The sequence below is a fragment of the Crocuta crocuta genome, unplaced genomic scaffold, assembly GCF_008692635.1.
Source record: "Crocuta crocuta isolate KB4526 unplaced genomic scaffold, BGI_CrCroc_1.0 scaffold692, whole genome shotgun sequence".
In the NCBI taxonomy this organism is placed as follows: domain Eukaryota; kingdom Metazoa; phylum Chordata; class Mammalia; order Carnivora; family Hyaenidae; genus Crocuta; species Crocuta crocuta.
In genome coordinates this window covers 1,467,280-1,481,709 of record NW_027532877.1, presented here as the reverse complement: position 1 = coordinate 1,481,709, position 14,430 = coordinate 1,467,280, and the positions used below count along the sequence as shown (strand labels likewise).

General features: G+C 49.0%; 1 long non-coding RNA gene across 1 annotated transcript in view; it reads right to left on the bottom strand.

Moving 5' to 3' along the window:
- Nucleotides 1-14,430, bottom strand: part of LOC144216316 (uncharacterized) — a 78,347-nt gene that overhangs the window by 9,375 nt on the left and 54,542 nt on the right. The gene's annotated exons all lie outside the window — the stretch shown is intronic.

Below are 14,430 nucleotides of genomic sequence, written 5' to 3'. Positions count from 1 at the left end.
ACGCTGTTCAAGCCGCTGGACATAACACAAGCCACCGTTTGAAGAAACTGAGCTCTGGTGAACGTTTAGAAAAATTAACTACAATCATTGAGGACGTAGTATTTGCTCGGGGCTGTGTTAAATGGGGTTTTTTTTACGCAGGTCATTTCATTTAGTCCATTAAATCCTTCGAAGCAGAGATTCTTCATAGTCTCCGTGACCTTATTTCAATTTCTCAAAAATGTGGCATTATTCTCCATCACGAGGTCTTTTCACAAGCTGTCCCTGCTGCCTAGAAGGTTTTCCTTAGACTCTTGGCCCAGTGGCGTACTGGTAAACGTTTAATAATGGGAGAGGGAGGCAGAGACAAAAACAAAACCTTATCTGTAGCGCTTGGCAATTTCTTGGTATAAATATGGCCGCCATGGCCAATGTCAAGCTACGCGTGACGTCCCTGAACACAGAGCCGGGAAAGAAAGGCATCCTCGCTCATCTCATCACTAGGGCACGTTCCCACCTTATCGCAGGAACAGGCACACAGATCCTGGGGCACAGATGTAATACGGTAATTGGGAAGTGATGAGTTTTGAGAACTTATACTTGTTTTAATACAGCATATTTAATTGTATGCATGTGTAATTTAATTCTTATTCATGTTTCTGCTGAATGAACAGCTTACAAAATTCCTGCAAATAGAACGATCGCTTCTCGTGTGGCCTATGGGCCAGCTCCACCCCACAGCTGCTGGCCAGTCAATGCCCAGTCTTCCTTCGGGTCCCAGTTTGATCGCTTTACAGGGGAGCCCTCCACAGAGCACCCATCACGGGCTTTCACAGCACGCAATGTGCCCTACTTGGGTTGGTGAGAATTATGATTTTGTATTTAGTTGTAGGAGCCTTTGGATAATGGTTATTCTCCTCACTGGACAGGATTCTGTTTTTATCTCATCATTGTATTCGGGGTGCCTACACGTCAATGCAATGGGGGCAAAGAGGGTCAAAAAATGCCTGATTATTGAGCTGGGACATATATACTCAGGACCATCCAATTCCAGAGTTCCCTGTGAGTGTGTGTGTGTGTGTGTGTGTGTGTGTGTGTGTCTAAGTTCAGGATAGCAATTGGCAGATTAGCTGACCTACAGATTCTAAGAAATAGCTCTGGATAATTGAGTAACTGAACATCGTGATGGGGTAACATATCAGAACATATGTGTTCTGATTTAATCTTCAATATACCCTTTGGAATTTCCCCCTCAAGACTAAGAAACTAAAAATCCTGATTAACTCAAGCAGATGATAACCAACCCCAATCCCTTGCCTGTGATCAATTAGTGGACAGGCATATGACCCTGTTCTGCCCAATGAAACATGAGGGAAATCCTGTGTGCCCACGGGAATGTTGCCTTGCTTTTACAAAGGAATATAGAAAGGATAACCATGAAGCAGTGATACAACACTCAGATTAATGACTAATTCTCTGGAGTGAGCGAGAAGGGAGAGGAATCTGATTGGAGGTGAACACACAGAAAGAGTCAGTAGTTTAAGTCATTTTTCATATGCTGACCAGTAAGTTACAGGACCATTAATTTTACTGTTCTTTAAACCTACTATGTACATTATGTGTAAGTTACATACAATTAAATAAAGCCGTACGTATGTCTATGTCTATACTTGTTTACATGAAATAATTCAAAACAAAATATGAAAAAAATCCCAACACAGGAAAAAATCATCTGTTTTACCTGGACATTATCATGTCCCAGTGGGATGCTAAGAAATACGCCCACCATCTTATAAGACTAAGAAGGTGCCAAGCTGGAATCAAATCTACTCTTTCTTCCCATTTGTTTTTTTTTTAGCAAACATTCTTTGAGCTCCTATCTGCCCAGCACAGTGCTAGCTGTCAGGAATACAATAGTAAGTAACATCAGGGCTTTTGATAATTAGTTTGAGCCACTGAATGAGCCAATGTTGGGATTGCTCTACCTCTGGGTAATCGGTTCTGCCAGATTTTATGTCTTACAGATGCATATGTATATGAACATTTTAAGTATCGCACACACACAAGTTTGAGTCAACTTTGCTGCTTGTACCTGAAGGCATCCTAATAGACACAAACCTTTGGAATGCAAGCAACATGAGGTCAGAGATTTTGTTGGCTTGGCTCATGAGAGATCCCTACACTCCCTGTGTTTGGTGCATAGTCATACATCATCACGTTGAAGTTTGGGGCATGTGAAAACATCCCTATGCATTACCAGGTGGGGGGACAGGGGGACCATAGCGGGCTGCAGATGTTGGCCAAGTAGGAGGGATTGGAGTTTAAGAGAAACTCTCTCAGGTCTCTGGGCAGAAACAAACCCATGAGCTCCAGTAACAAGGAACAGCTTAACATTGCATGCCTCACGATTGAAAGATTGTGTGATCTCTTTCTGGGTTGGACCTAATAAAACTTTTGTCTGTTAACTAATAAGTTAACAAAATTTGACGTGTAAAACCACTTGAATTATAAATTATAAAATCGTAAATAAATGAAATTGCATCAAAAAAAAAAACAACAAAAAACAAAAAAACCAAAGCCCAGGCTTCAGGGAGAGGTTCTTGGAAAGCCTGTCTGAACGGACAGGGAGGGTTTGGCAATACTTGGCCCTTTGGCCTTTATGCTTACCTGCTAGTAAGTTTCAACTGAAACTTTATTTTGCACGTCCTTACCCAGGCTCTGGGCAAATAAGCCAACACACCTGACCTTTTTTTTTAAATTTTTTAAAATGTTTTCTTTATTTTTGAGAGAGAGAGAGAGAGACAGCATGAGCAGGGGAGGGTCAGAGAGAGGGAAACACAGAATCCGAAGCAGGCTCCAGGCTCTGAGCTAGCTGTCAGCACAGAGCCCGATGCGGAGCTTGAACCCACAAACCGTGAAATCATGACCTGAGCCGAAGTTGGCCGCTTAACCGACTGAGCCACCCAGGTGACCCCAAACCTGACTTTCAATATTCACCTTTCATTTCCAGCTGGAGTGGGCCCTGGAAAAAACCCATGTATAGTCAGACAGAAACCTGTGATCAGTTTGATGTTTCACTCAACAAGCATTCATTGAGTGCCTACTGCATGCCAGGGCTGTTCTTGGTGCTGGGGGTTCACAACGCATAAGGCACCCTGTACCTTCCAATAATCATGGAGAAGATGTATTGAAAACTTACCCTGTGTTAGGTAACATCCCAACTGCTTTACATTTATACCCCTACAAGGTAAGTGGAAAATGTATCCCCATTTTATAGATAAGAAAACTGAGGTCCAGAGAGGTCAAATGATGTGCTAATATCACCCGTCCAGTATACAGAAAGCCAGGAAGGGAAATTAATATGTCCAAGTCTGAACTCCTGATCTTGTCTGTGACATGTCTCACTCCCCGCTCAGCCCCACTCTGCGTAATATACAAGAGTTCCTCCACTTCAAGACCGCTGACTTCGGGCTGGGCCATCCTTCGTCATTGCAGAAGGGGGGCTGTCCTGCGCAAGTATGTTTAACAGCATTCCTGGCCTCTAGTCGCCAGACTCCAGTAACGCCTCCCCATTCATGGCACCCCAAACCCGCCCCAGTGTCCCCTGGGACAACATTGCCCAAGGAAGAACGGCCGAGCGACAGCCTTCCCATCTCCTGGGACAGCGGCTGCCTCCTGCGACTGCTCATCTCATAAACGCTGGACTCATCCCTGACGTTCCTCTCTCCCCCGCCCCCACGCCCCATCCATTAGGGACCTGACAGCTGCTCTCCCCTCCACGCCGGCCCGAGCCACCGTCAGCCCCCTGAGTCATTTCACCGGCTTCTGACTGTCTTCCCTTCCTGCTTCTATATTTTTCTCTCTCTGATTTATTCTCAGCTGGGCAGCTAGAGGGATGCTTCCGAAGCGTAGTTCAGAGTGGGTCACTCTTCAGCTCAAAGCCCTGCCATGGCTCCCCAGGTCCTTCGGAGTGAACGCAGAACCGCGCAACAGCCCACAGGGCCCTGCCCCCCATCTGGGGCACACCTCTGGGCTCCCTTCCTCCTCCTCCAAGTCCACCAGTCCTAGAAGCCCAGGGTCCTCTCTTAGGACCTCATTTGATCTTCATTACCTCCTTACAGGCCCTCTCACCTTACCCAGTCACATTGGGGACTAGGGGTTCGATAGATAAGTTTGGAGTCACAATTCAGTCCACAGCACCAGGCATATTCCTGTTTCCGTCTTTTTGCACTGGCTCTTCCCTGTACCTGGAATACTTTTCCACAAGTGACCTGCATGGATAACACCCTCAGTGTTTGCAGATTCTTACTCGAAAGTTTTTTGTTTTTTTTTTTAAAGTAGCCTCCACACCCAGCAAGGAATCCAATGTGGGGCTTGAACTTAAGACCCTGAGATCAAGACCAGAGCTGAGATCAAGAGTCAGATGCTGAGCCGACTGAGCCAGCAAGCACCCCCTGACAGCTCCCTTCTCTGCAATGCCTAGACTAGCCACTCCAAGGAAATGTTCATTCCTCCCCCTCACACATTCTCCCACGCTTAGTCTCTCTCCCTGTGCTCCACACTGTCATTTTTGTAGGAGATCTATACCTTCTAATATCTTATTGAGTCTGTGAATTTATTATACACACTGGTGACTGTCTTGGTCATTCCATGAATGTGCGGGCCATTGTCTGGTCTGGACACCCTTGTATCCAGCACAAGTGCTGGACACGGGGTCTGTGCCTCATGCTCAGTCATGAAATGGACAAAGCGGTGGGTCCAGAATTCAAGCCGGGGGAGTTGGGGCTCCAGGATCCACGGTCTTAACATCTAAATGATCCTGCCTTGCAGACTGGGGTGGGAAGGAGGTAAGTAAGTAGATAATGTCACAGCGACATGATTAATAAAATAACAGAGTTCTGTGCAAAATATAAAGTTAGCAGAAGGTGGCTGTCTCTGCCTGCTTGGGACATGTGTGGGCACGCAGGCGCACGCACACACGCATCTTGAGGAGCAGGGTGATATTGGCAAGGAGTCCCTCAGAGAAAACATGAAGACGCTTGCTCTCTTAAAACATCAAAAGTAAGTTTTTATTACGATTACAGAAGAATACATGTCAGCCGTCAAAATATCAGAAACCGCAGATAGGCGAAAACAAAATAAATCACCATCTTCCTATCACTTTTTTAATAAGTTCTTGTGTATGGTTTCCGGAAGAACATTTGTATTTTTTCCCCTTTCATATGAAATTGTAGTACAAGTGCTAGCTGGTATTTTACTTTTTCGACTTGCCCATTTCCCAGGGACATTCTTGGATGGGTCCTGAGGGATGAAGAGGAGTTTGCCAGTCTGTCAGGAGGGAGGTAGATGTCCCTGGCAGACATAGAGGGATATGTGAAGACATGGGGAAGGACGGGACAAATTGAAGTGCAAGGTGCTGGGAAGAGAGGCAGAGGATGTGGCTAGAGAGAGACCATGTGTCCCAGTGACTGTGTGGCTTTGTCCTGAGGGCAGGCCAGTGTTTTCTGAGGTGCGGAACGGAAGCCATCAGTGGGAGAGGAGACGGTTGTAGGGGGTTTTAATAAAACAACGCTAAAATCACATATTGAGAAAGTTACCTTCTTTCCCCTTCAGTCCCTCGAATTGGATGGAGTGGAACGTTTGGGTGAGTGCTGACGTGTCTTCGGTGCCTTTCGAGAACGGGTGATCTCCCTGCTGCCGAAGGAGAGGAAGTTCAGGCTCAGAGCCCTTCACAATTGCCAGCATCTACTTAGAATGTTATAAAATATTCTGTCTTCACCGCATCTGTTACGCTACCAGCCTGTCAGCTATTCAACAATAGGGAACAGCCCACAGGCACTGCACTAGGTGCTTCTACGTATGACAAGTGACAGCGGCTTCCGCATATGGTGATGCTGGTGCATGGCGCCATCCGATTACGCTGTGATACTTCTTTGGAACGTGTTATGGGTTGAGTTGCGTCCCCGCCCTTTCAAATTCCTATGTTGAAGTACCGACCCCAAGCACCTCAGAATCTAAGTGCATTTGGAAGTAATGTCTTTAAGGAGGTAAGGGAAGATGCAGCCTAATCCAAGAAGATGGGTGTCCTTATCAGAAGAGGTGATTAGAACAGAGGCACACACAGAGGGAAGGCCACGTAAGTCCACGGGGGGAGGAAGGCCATCCACGAGCCAGGAAGAGGGGCCACAGAAGAAGCCCACCTTGCTGATACTTGATCTTGGATTCCCAGACTCTCCAGAGCTGGGAGAAAGCCAGTGCATGTCTAGGCCGCCCAGGCTGTGGCTATTTTGTTACAGCAGCCTTAGCAAACTCATACAGAGCATAAATCCATTTAGGTAATAAAAATGATTTCCTTTAAAAAAAAGCTTTTTAATGTTTATTTATTTTTAAGAGAGAGAGAGACAGAGTGTGAGTGGGGGGCCAGGGAGCAGACAGAGAGGGAGACACAGAATCTGAAACAGGCTCCGGGCTCTGAGCTGTCGGCACAGAGCCTGACGTGGGGCTCGAACCCACGAACCGTGAGACCATAACCTGAGCCAAAGTCAGACGCTTTAACCAACGGAGTCCCTCAGGCACCCCAACACGTTCTTATTCTTTAAATCCCCACTTCTGGATATCTGATTGAGTGCATAACAAGCACTTTCTCCATGCCTGGTGCCGACACATTGGTTTTATCCACTTCCTTTCTCGTGATACAGGCAACACCAAAGGAGCTAGTTACCATCGTTTTCTTCATTTTACAGACAAAGGCACCACAGTGCACACGTTCAACAGCTCACCTAAGGCCAAATAGCTGGTGGGTGGTAGGGTTGGCTGGTAAGCCAATGGGCAGGAACGTGCTCGCCTAGCCAAATGGGTGCTCACTTTGCAAGAGGTGAGATGGGCAGACGGGCAGGCGAGGGGTTCCGTTGAGTGCAGAAGCAGTACCAGGAGGAAGGAGAAGGTGAACCCAGTGAAGAGGTAGAAAATACCCTGGGCTGGAAATCTGGAAACCCAGGCTCTTCAAATAGCAGCTCGACACATCCCAGCTCAATAGAGTGGGTAAGCGTTACTCCACAGTCGGGCTGCTAGGTAGGAATCCCAGCTCTGCCACCCCATAGGGAGTTTATTAAGTTCTCTGTGCCTCGGTTTCCTTACCCATAAAATGGGAATAATGGTAGTAGCCATCTCACAGAATTCCTATAAGGAGTAAACCAATTCACGTACTTAAAGCCAATAGACCTAGCCTCCATCTACTATTATTAACAATAATTGTTGTTATAATTCAAGTGGTGGCGGTGGGGATGACAATGGTGATGATGATGGTCACGGTGATGGTGATGATAATCTTAGACAAGTCACTTCACTTTTCCAGGACTCAGTTTTCTCATCTGTAAAATGGAGCTAAAAATACCCAGCCATCCCAAAGATCTCTGTGATTTAATGGAAAATGCGTAAGATTTGTCATGAAGAGATGCGCATTCTGTTTGCGTGTCACCCCGTGAAACTTACGGAAGGCCCCTGAGCCCTGCGGACCTCAGCTGCCCCAGCAGTGACACAGGACTGCCACCCCCAGCCTAGCTGATGTCGCAAGACTTTGGTGAGGGTCAGCTGAGAGGGGAGGGATACAAACACGCCAAACTGCAACCAATCACTCATAAATAACTACAATCATCAGGAGCATCAGGGAACGAGAGTGTTCTCCGATTTGCCTTCTACTTCTCCGCCCCACTCCCTGTCGAGAATGCCGTGAAAAAGGACACACCCCTATGTCCCGTGAGAACAATATTACCAAATTGAAACCACCTCTTAGAAGAAAACAAAAAAACAAAACTCAGCCTCCAGCCCAACCCTGTCCCTTCAGGAATTATTTCATAAGCCTGTCGAATTCCTGGATGGGAGAGCCGTTCCAGGTGTGTGAGGAGATCACAGGTGCTGTGTGTGCTCTGGGGGCCCCAAGGGAGGAGGCCACTGACATCTCTTTGCAGAGAAGGAGCTGGCAGCAGTTTCGTTATCTAAGCATCATCTCACCACGAGGCACGTGGCCGAACCCCCCAGACAGCCACGGGCAGGAAAATAATCGAGGGGCCTTTGGAAAAGCCCTGGGATAAGACAGTTGCCACTCGGGGTGCTGGGTGAGGTTGAAGAGATATTGTGGCCACAGGCAACGGACCGACTGAGTTACAGTCCTCAGGCTTCGGGCCCTTCCATTACCCTGCACCCCCACCTCACATACACACGAGCACGCGCGCGCGCGCGCGCGCGCACACACACACACACACACACTGTAAAACCTGGATCCATCTCTGCTTCCCCTCAAACAAGAGCTGATGTTCATGAAGCATGTGTTACCGTGAACTATGATCAGAGCTTCACAGGGGCCACTGTAGTTAAGCATCACCTTAGCTCCCGGGAGGAGGACAGTTACTGTGAGTCACCGGGAGAAAACTGAAGTTCCGAGTGGTTAAGGAAGTTGGCCGGGATCACACAGCCAGGACGTGGGAAAGCCAGGATTTGAACCGGGGCCGTCCCATACCCAAGGCCATGTTCTTCACAAAACCACGGGAAGCACGTGGCAGTGCACACCTTCAGCAGAACTAAATCACGGGATTTTTTTTTTTTTTTTTTTTTTTTGGCCAAAACAGAATAGCTTTTGATTCACTGGCTTTCCGTTCGGTCTGACTCTTAGAATCAGAGACATTTCCTAGCGGGTCAGAGGAGAGGATTCTACATTTTTGCCCGCAGGAACCCTCGGTAAGTCTGTGAAGCGGCCGCAGCATGTGGTTGCTGGGCCCGAGTGGGCGTGTTGAGTTTCGGGTATAGACCGTGATGTCACCTAGCCCTGGGTTCTAACCCTGACCCTGCTGCTTGCCCACAGTGTAGCCTTGGCAGTTTACTCAGCCTTTCGGAGACTTGTGTGGCTCAATTATAAACTGGGATGGCAGAGAAGACCCACCCCACGGGGTCATATGAGCGTGAAATACAAACAGTCGCTGTGAAGTCCTTTGCACGATGTCCGTATATTAGTATATTAGCCAGGGTTCCCAACAGAAAGAAAACCAGCAGGATGTGTATAGGGCTTGCTTCAGACCTCTGTGCTATGAAACGGCCCCGCCCCAAATCTGCAGGGTGATTTGGCCAGCTGGACACCCAGGGAAGGGCTGCTGTCACAGTTCAAGTCCTGCAGAATACCTTCTTGTTTGGAGGCGGGCAGTTTTTGGTCTAGGAAGGCTTTCGACTGATTAGGTGTGGCCCACCCACATTACAGCCCACCAATGAAAACATTAATCTTATCGAAACATCACCCTCATATCTGGACACCATGGACCGGTCAAGTGGATGCATAAAATCAGCCATAATAAGCAGCGGGTAACAAGAAACTGTTTTGGTAGTGAAAATGGGTTAAGAGAAGTTAAATGCCTCGCGCAAGGAAATTGCTATAAAGTTTTCTTATTTATCTTACTGCCTGTTTTCTTCACCAGAAAGTAAGCTTTACAGAGAAGGGGGATTTTTTTACCTCTTCTTTTCACAGAGGGATCCACACCAATTAGAATACTTCTGGGCACAGAGCAGGCGTCCAAAAAAGCAATGAATGAGTGCACAAACGAACGGCGCGTGTTTAATTCACATCTCATGTTTTTTTCCGTCTTGAGATCTCCAAACACCTTTATCGAAACAGAGAAGAATGTCTCTAACACATCTCGCTCTGGGTGCCCCGCACTGGGAAGTGGGTCTGGGTTGCCGGCCCAGTGTAGGGAATGCATGAGCGCCGTAGGCTTCATTTAGCTCACAAGCACTTCTAGTTTCCCCGCATTCAGCTTCTTGCAGCAGAAGACCTTGTTTGGAAGTGAGGCCCGAAGCCATTCAAGGTCGGGAAGATCATGTCTAAGGGGCTTCTGGGGCTCGCCCTCTGTGGTTTCAGCATTGAGGTCCCGGTGCTTTGAAACCGCAGGAATGTTGCTGCCTGGGAGGGGCCCGACCTGGGGGCTACATCCCCCTTCCCTTTCACACCTGCCTCCCCACCCCCTCTTCCCCAGCAAGCCTCCCATCTGCTCTGGGGCTCACGCCTGCTCCCTGCTCTGCTCATGCTGGGTATTAAGAGTGAGTGACAGGCTCTTACCACGCCTCATACCTCAGAGGCTTAGCACAAGTTCCGAGGTGTTTGTGGAGCATGGATCTCCATGAATCCCTCCTGAAAATGACTGGGTGAAATAGATGCTGTCACTTACCCCAAAGCCTCCCCCTCCTTCGTCCTGGTCAGCATCTGGGATGGTTGGTGATCCCTAGATTTGGAGGGACTATGGAACCCTCCCTGAGCCTCAGAGCTGAGTATAACGGGTGCATGCTCCCTATTTTCCAGGGATTGATGTTGGGGTGAATGCAGAACTCAGGGCTGGCCAGGAGGCCTGGTGCACATAGGAGGAGTCCCCTTCCGGTGGAAAAAAAAGAAAGGCAAAACTTTCTGCAGTGGTTACATAGCCTCTGCCCCTACTTCCTGTAGTGTGGGGATATCGTACATAAAGCTGCTGCAGCCACTTTGTAACCAGGAGGCAATAAGAATGAGAATGGGAGGCCAGTATTACCAAGGACAGCTGAGCAAATTGTGAACTGAATCTGGGTTCTTGGGTGACATTGTGGAGATGCTTAGTCAGTCCTGGAACTGCGTACCCATGAAGGGTGTCATGGTAAGTTCCACGGAAGACCCAGTGGGTGACCATCTCCATCAGGGCAAACTATGGTCTTCTGGCTACCTTTGTAGATGAAGTTCTGTTGCAATACAGACACACATCCATCTCCCGATTGTCAGTGGCTCTTGTTGCCCTACGACAGAGCAGTATAGCCTTGGCAGAGACCACATGGTTGGTAAAGCCAACAGCAATTAGCATCTTGCCCTTTATATGAGGTTTGTTATCCCCGAGTCTATGTGGATGAGACAGAGAGACTAGGGAGCCATGTGGGACTGTATAAGGGTTATGGGCTCTGTGTTCGGAACCCTGAAGTTCAAGTCCTGACTCTGTCTCCAATAGACATGGGACTTACAGGGCGTTACTTAACCAATCTGGTCTCAACGTCCTTCTCAGTAGAAGTCATCGTGATGCGTAACTCCTTCCAAAGTCTCTTGTGAACATTCAGGAAGCCCCATGTGCAAATATCTCAGCACAGTGGTGGGCGCTGTGCAGATGCTCGGGCCACTCAGCCCTGTCACCTTGCGAAGCTGTCTCTAAGAGCCTTCAGTGGGACATGACTTAGGAACGCAGCTGCCCAGCTGTACTGAATCCGATCGAGTACATCCCTGTGCTTCTGGGCCCCAAACCCCTTGGAGCGCCCTTCGCATGAGGCAGGGACACATTACATCCAATTACCCTTTTCTGCACATCTCAGACCTTTGGGTCTGGAAGGGAATTCCCAGCTTCCGGAAGGTGCTGTGTCGCGGTGCTGGGGATGGAAGCAGTTACCCGCTGGCCGGCTTCGGCCTTCGCCTGCCGAGCAGAGGAAAGGCTTGTACTCCAGGAAAGCCACCCAAGCTGCTGACCCCTCCGTCTTCCTGTGTCCCCCGAACCATCTGGGCAGCAGAAGGCTGCTAATTGGGGCTGTCTGGTCGCAGACGTCACAGATGATGTAGCCCAGGGAGTGAGCCCAGGGAGTGGTTGGCATCTTGTCCCCGGGAAGCCACGGAGAAGGAACCCTTCCGAGGATCTGCCTAACACGCCTCGCAGAAAGGCCGCGTGCCAGCGGCTGTGGCCAGGGTTCCGGCGCCTTCCGTCTCGACATGACCATTTCTAGCAGATGTCTCGGGCGTGCCTTGCAGGGGGCCCAGAAGACCCGCTGGTTGGAATCCCTCAGTCGTATGAAAATGAGCACACAGTCTGCTCAGCGCCACGGCTCAGGCGCACGGCGCTCTCACGCAGCCTCTGAGACTGACCCTGGAAACAAGGGGTTGTGCGCCCCGCTCTGCGGCGTGCACCATGCCATGGGAGGGCTTGTCCGGACGTCCTCTGCCCATCTCGGTTTCCATTCCTTTTCCTCCAGCCTCAGGGCCTTTGCACTCACTGTTCTCTCTGCCAGGAGTGTGTTTCCCCTCAGATATCTACAAGGCCACTCCCCCACTTCCCCCAGGTCTCTGCTCAAATGTCACCTTACCAGAAAGACCTCTCCTGACCGTCTGCTCATGTCCTGTTTATGTCCATCACTCTTTCTTTTTTTAAAAAAAATAGTTTTTAAAATATTTTTGAGACAGAGAGAGAGAAAGAGAGACACAGTGTGAGCAGGGGAGGGACAGAGAGAGAGGGAGATAGAGAATCTGAAACAGGCTCCAGGCTCCGAGCTGTCAGCACAGGGCCCAACGCGGGGCTCGAACTTAAGAACCGCGAGATCATGACCTGAGCCGAAGTCGGACGCTTAACCGACTGAGCCGCCCAGGCGGCTCCCATCACTCTTTCCCTTAACCTTGCAGTTTTTTTTTCCCTTAGAACTATTCACTACCTGATATGTTCAACATTTATATGCATAATGGTTTATCTATTACTTCATTTCCTGAATATTCCCGTCGTGACATTCCAGGGGGCCAGGGATATTGCCCGTCACACTTACTTACTGCCGTGTCCCCAGTTCCTTGACCAGTGGGTGGCACACAGCAGGAGAATAAGTAACTATTTTTCAGTGGATGGATGCATAGAGCTGGTAGTAGTCTTTTACTCACGTATCCCTTACTTTTGGATCTTGCACCAAGCTGCATCAGCGCTGACTAAATAAATACTTTACGGGCTTCACTAGTATTATTGATGCTAATACTTCTGTTATTGCAATGTGGATTTTATATGAATAACAATGACTGAGGCAGCCAGTGCTGTACTTGGCTCTGTCAAGCACCAGATTAAGAGGAAGTCACAGCACTACAAGCAGGCTGGGTTACTCTCCCCCATTTTAGCACCAGGAATCTTGAGAATGGAGGTCGGTCAAGGCTATCCAGATGCTAAATGGGTGAGCTGTGGTTCAAGCCCAGATCTGTGTGACTCCGGCTAAGAAGGCCTTGCACAAAGGGAAGGCTGCCCCCATTAGCTTAGCCAGTTCTCCGGGACCCAGCTCTCTCCTCTGAACATGCATCACCCTTGAAAGATGGTTCTTTAGGCAACTCTAATCATTCACTTGAGGGCCCCATGCCCCATGCCCTGGAACGTGGCAGGCATTGCTCTGGTCCCTGATAGAGTATTTGCTCCTCCGATGTTTTAATGCGCATAACGCGTAGAGCGCCCAATTCTTATGGAGCCCACCGTGTGCCAGCACTGCGTTCAACTTCTTACATCCACACCTCCGTTGGCCTTTACAGCAGACTTGTAAGGTGGATTGGATGCCTCCCCATTTTCCAAGGTAGCTGCTAAGAGTAGAAGATGCTGCAAATCTTGTTTGCCCGGAGTCACACCATCTACACCTGGTTTGGGGGTGACGTCATCTCAGTGTGGGAACCAGAGGAGAACTCTTCCTGTTCCGTTCACGGCCAGGGGTGGCGAGAAACAAAAACGCAGCACCCGCAAGGTCATTAATGGAGGTCGAGTGCAGCAAAACGAGGGTTTATCATTCCCCAGAGTCCTGTCGCAGCCGAACGGTCTCTCCTTTGTTTTCTCCTCTTATTTGTCCATATTGTGTATTTGGCCAGTGTCACAGGGAAAGCCTTCTTGTTCCCGGACATGGGAGAGCCCAAGATGGCGGTGGTTGGCGTGGAGTAGAGGGCTGGGGTGCAACACCTGGCCATTTTAGTCTCCCCGTGACAGGATGTGGCATTTCACACTACAGATGGCTCCTTAACTCAAGAGATGTAATGACCTCCAGTGCCCGTTCCCAGTGTGCCCCCACCCTCTGCCCACAGAAAACGTCCTCTCCGTTCATTGGGTTTGGGACACCTCCATGCTCCTCTCCTCCTCCCCTCGAGGAAATGGCAGGGCTGCCCATCTGTGTGTGCTCAGGCTCCATCTTCTTCTGGAAGATGCATCAATGCTTTCCAAATGGGAAAAGCAATCGTTTCCAAAAGGAGGGTTCTTGTGGGAGCTGAATCGTGCAATGTGTTTCTTGGCACCTTCTTTTCTTTGAGCTCACGGGCTCTCATGCAGGCCGCTCGTCTTCCAGCCACTGGTCACGCCCCAGCCTGGGGTCTGCTCGGCTGTTTGCAGCGCACTGGACTGCTCTCCCCAGTTAGGCTGGGATGCCTTAAAGAAGGAGCCTCTGTCTAACTTGACTCTAGGAGCCCTTGAACTCAAGATCTGTATCATGAACACTACACTTTGAGAGATTGGCTGGCTACAGCAAACTACTGTTTTCATCTTGGGAAGCTGGTAGCCTCCAAAATAACCATAGTTCTCTTTCAAACGCTTGCTTCATAATGGACAGCGTACGGAGTATTTCGTAAGTGTGCCAGTCTCTGCCATTATCTCTTACCTTGATGACTCTAACAACCTCTTAACTGTTGATCTCTGTCTA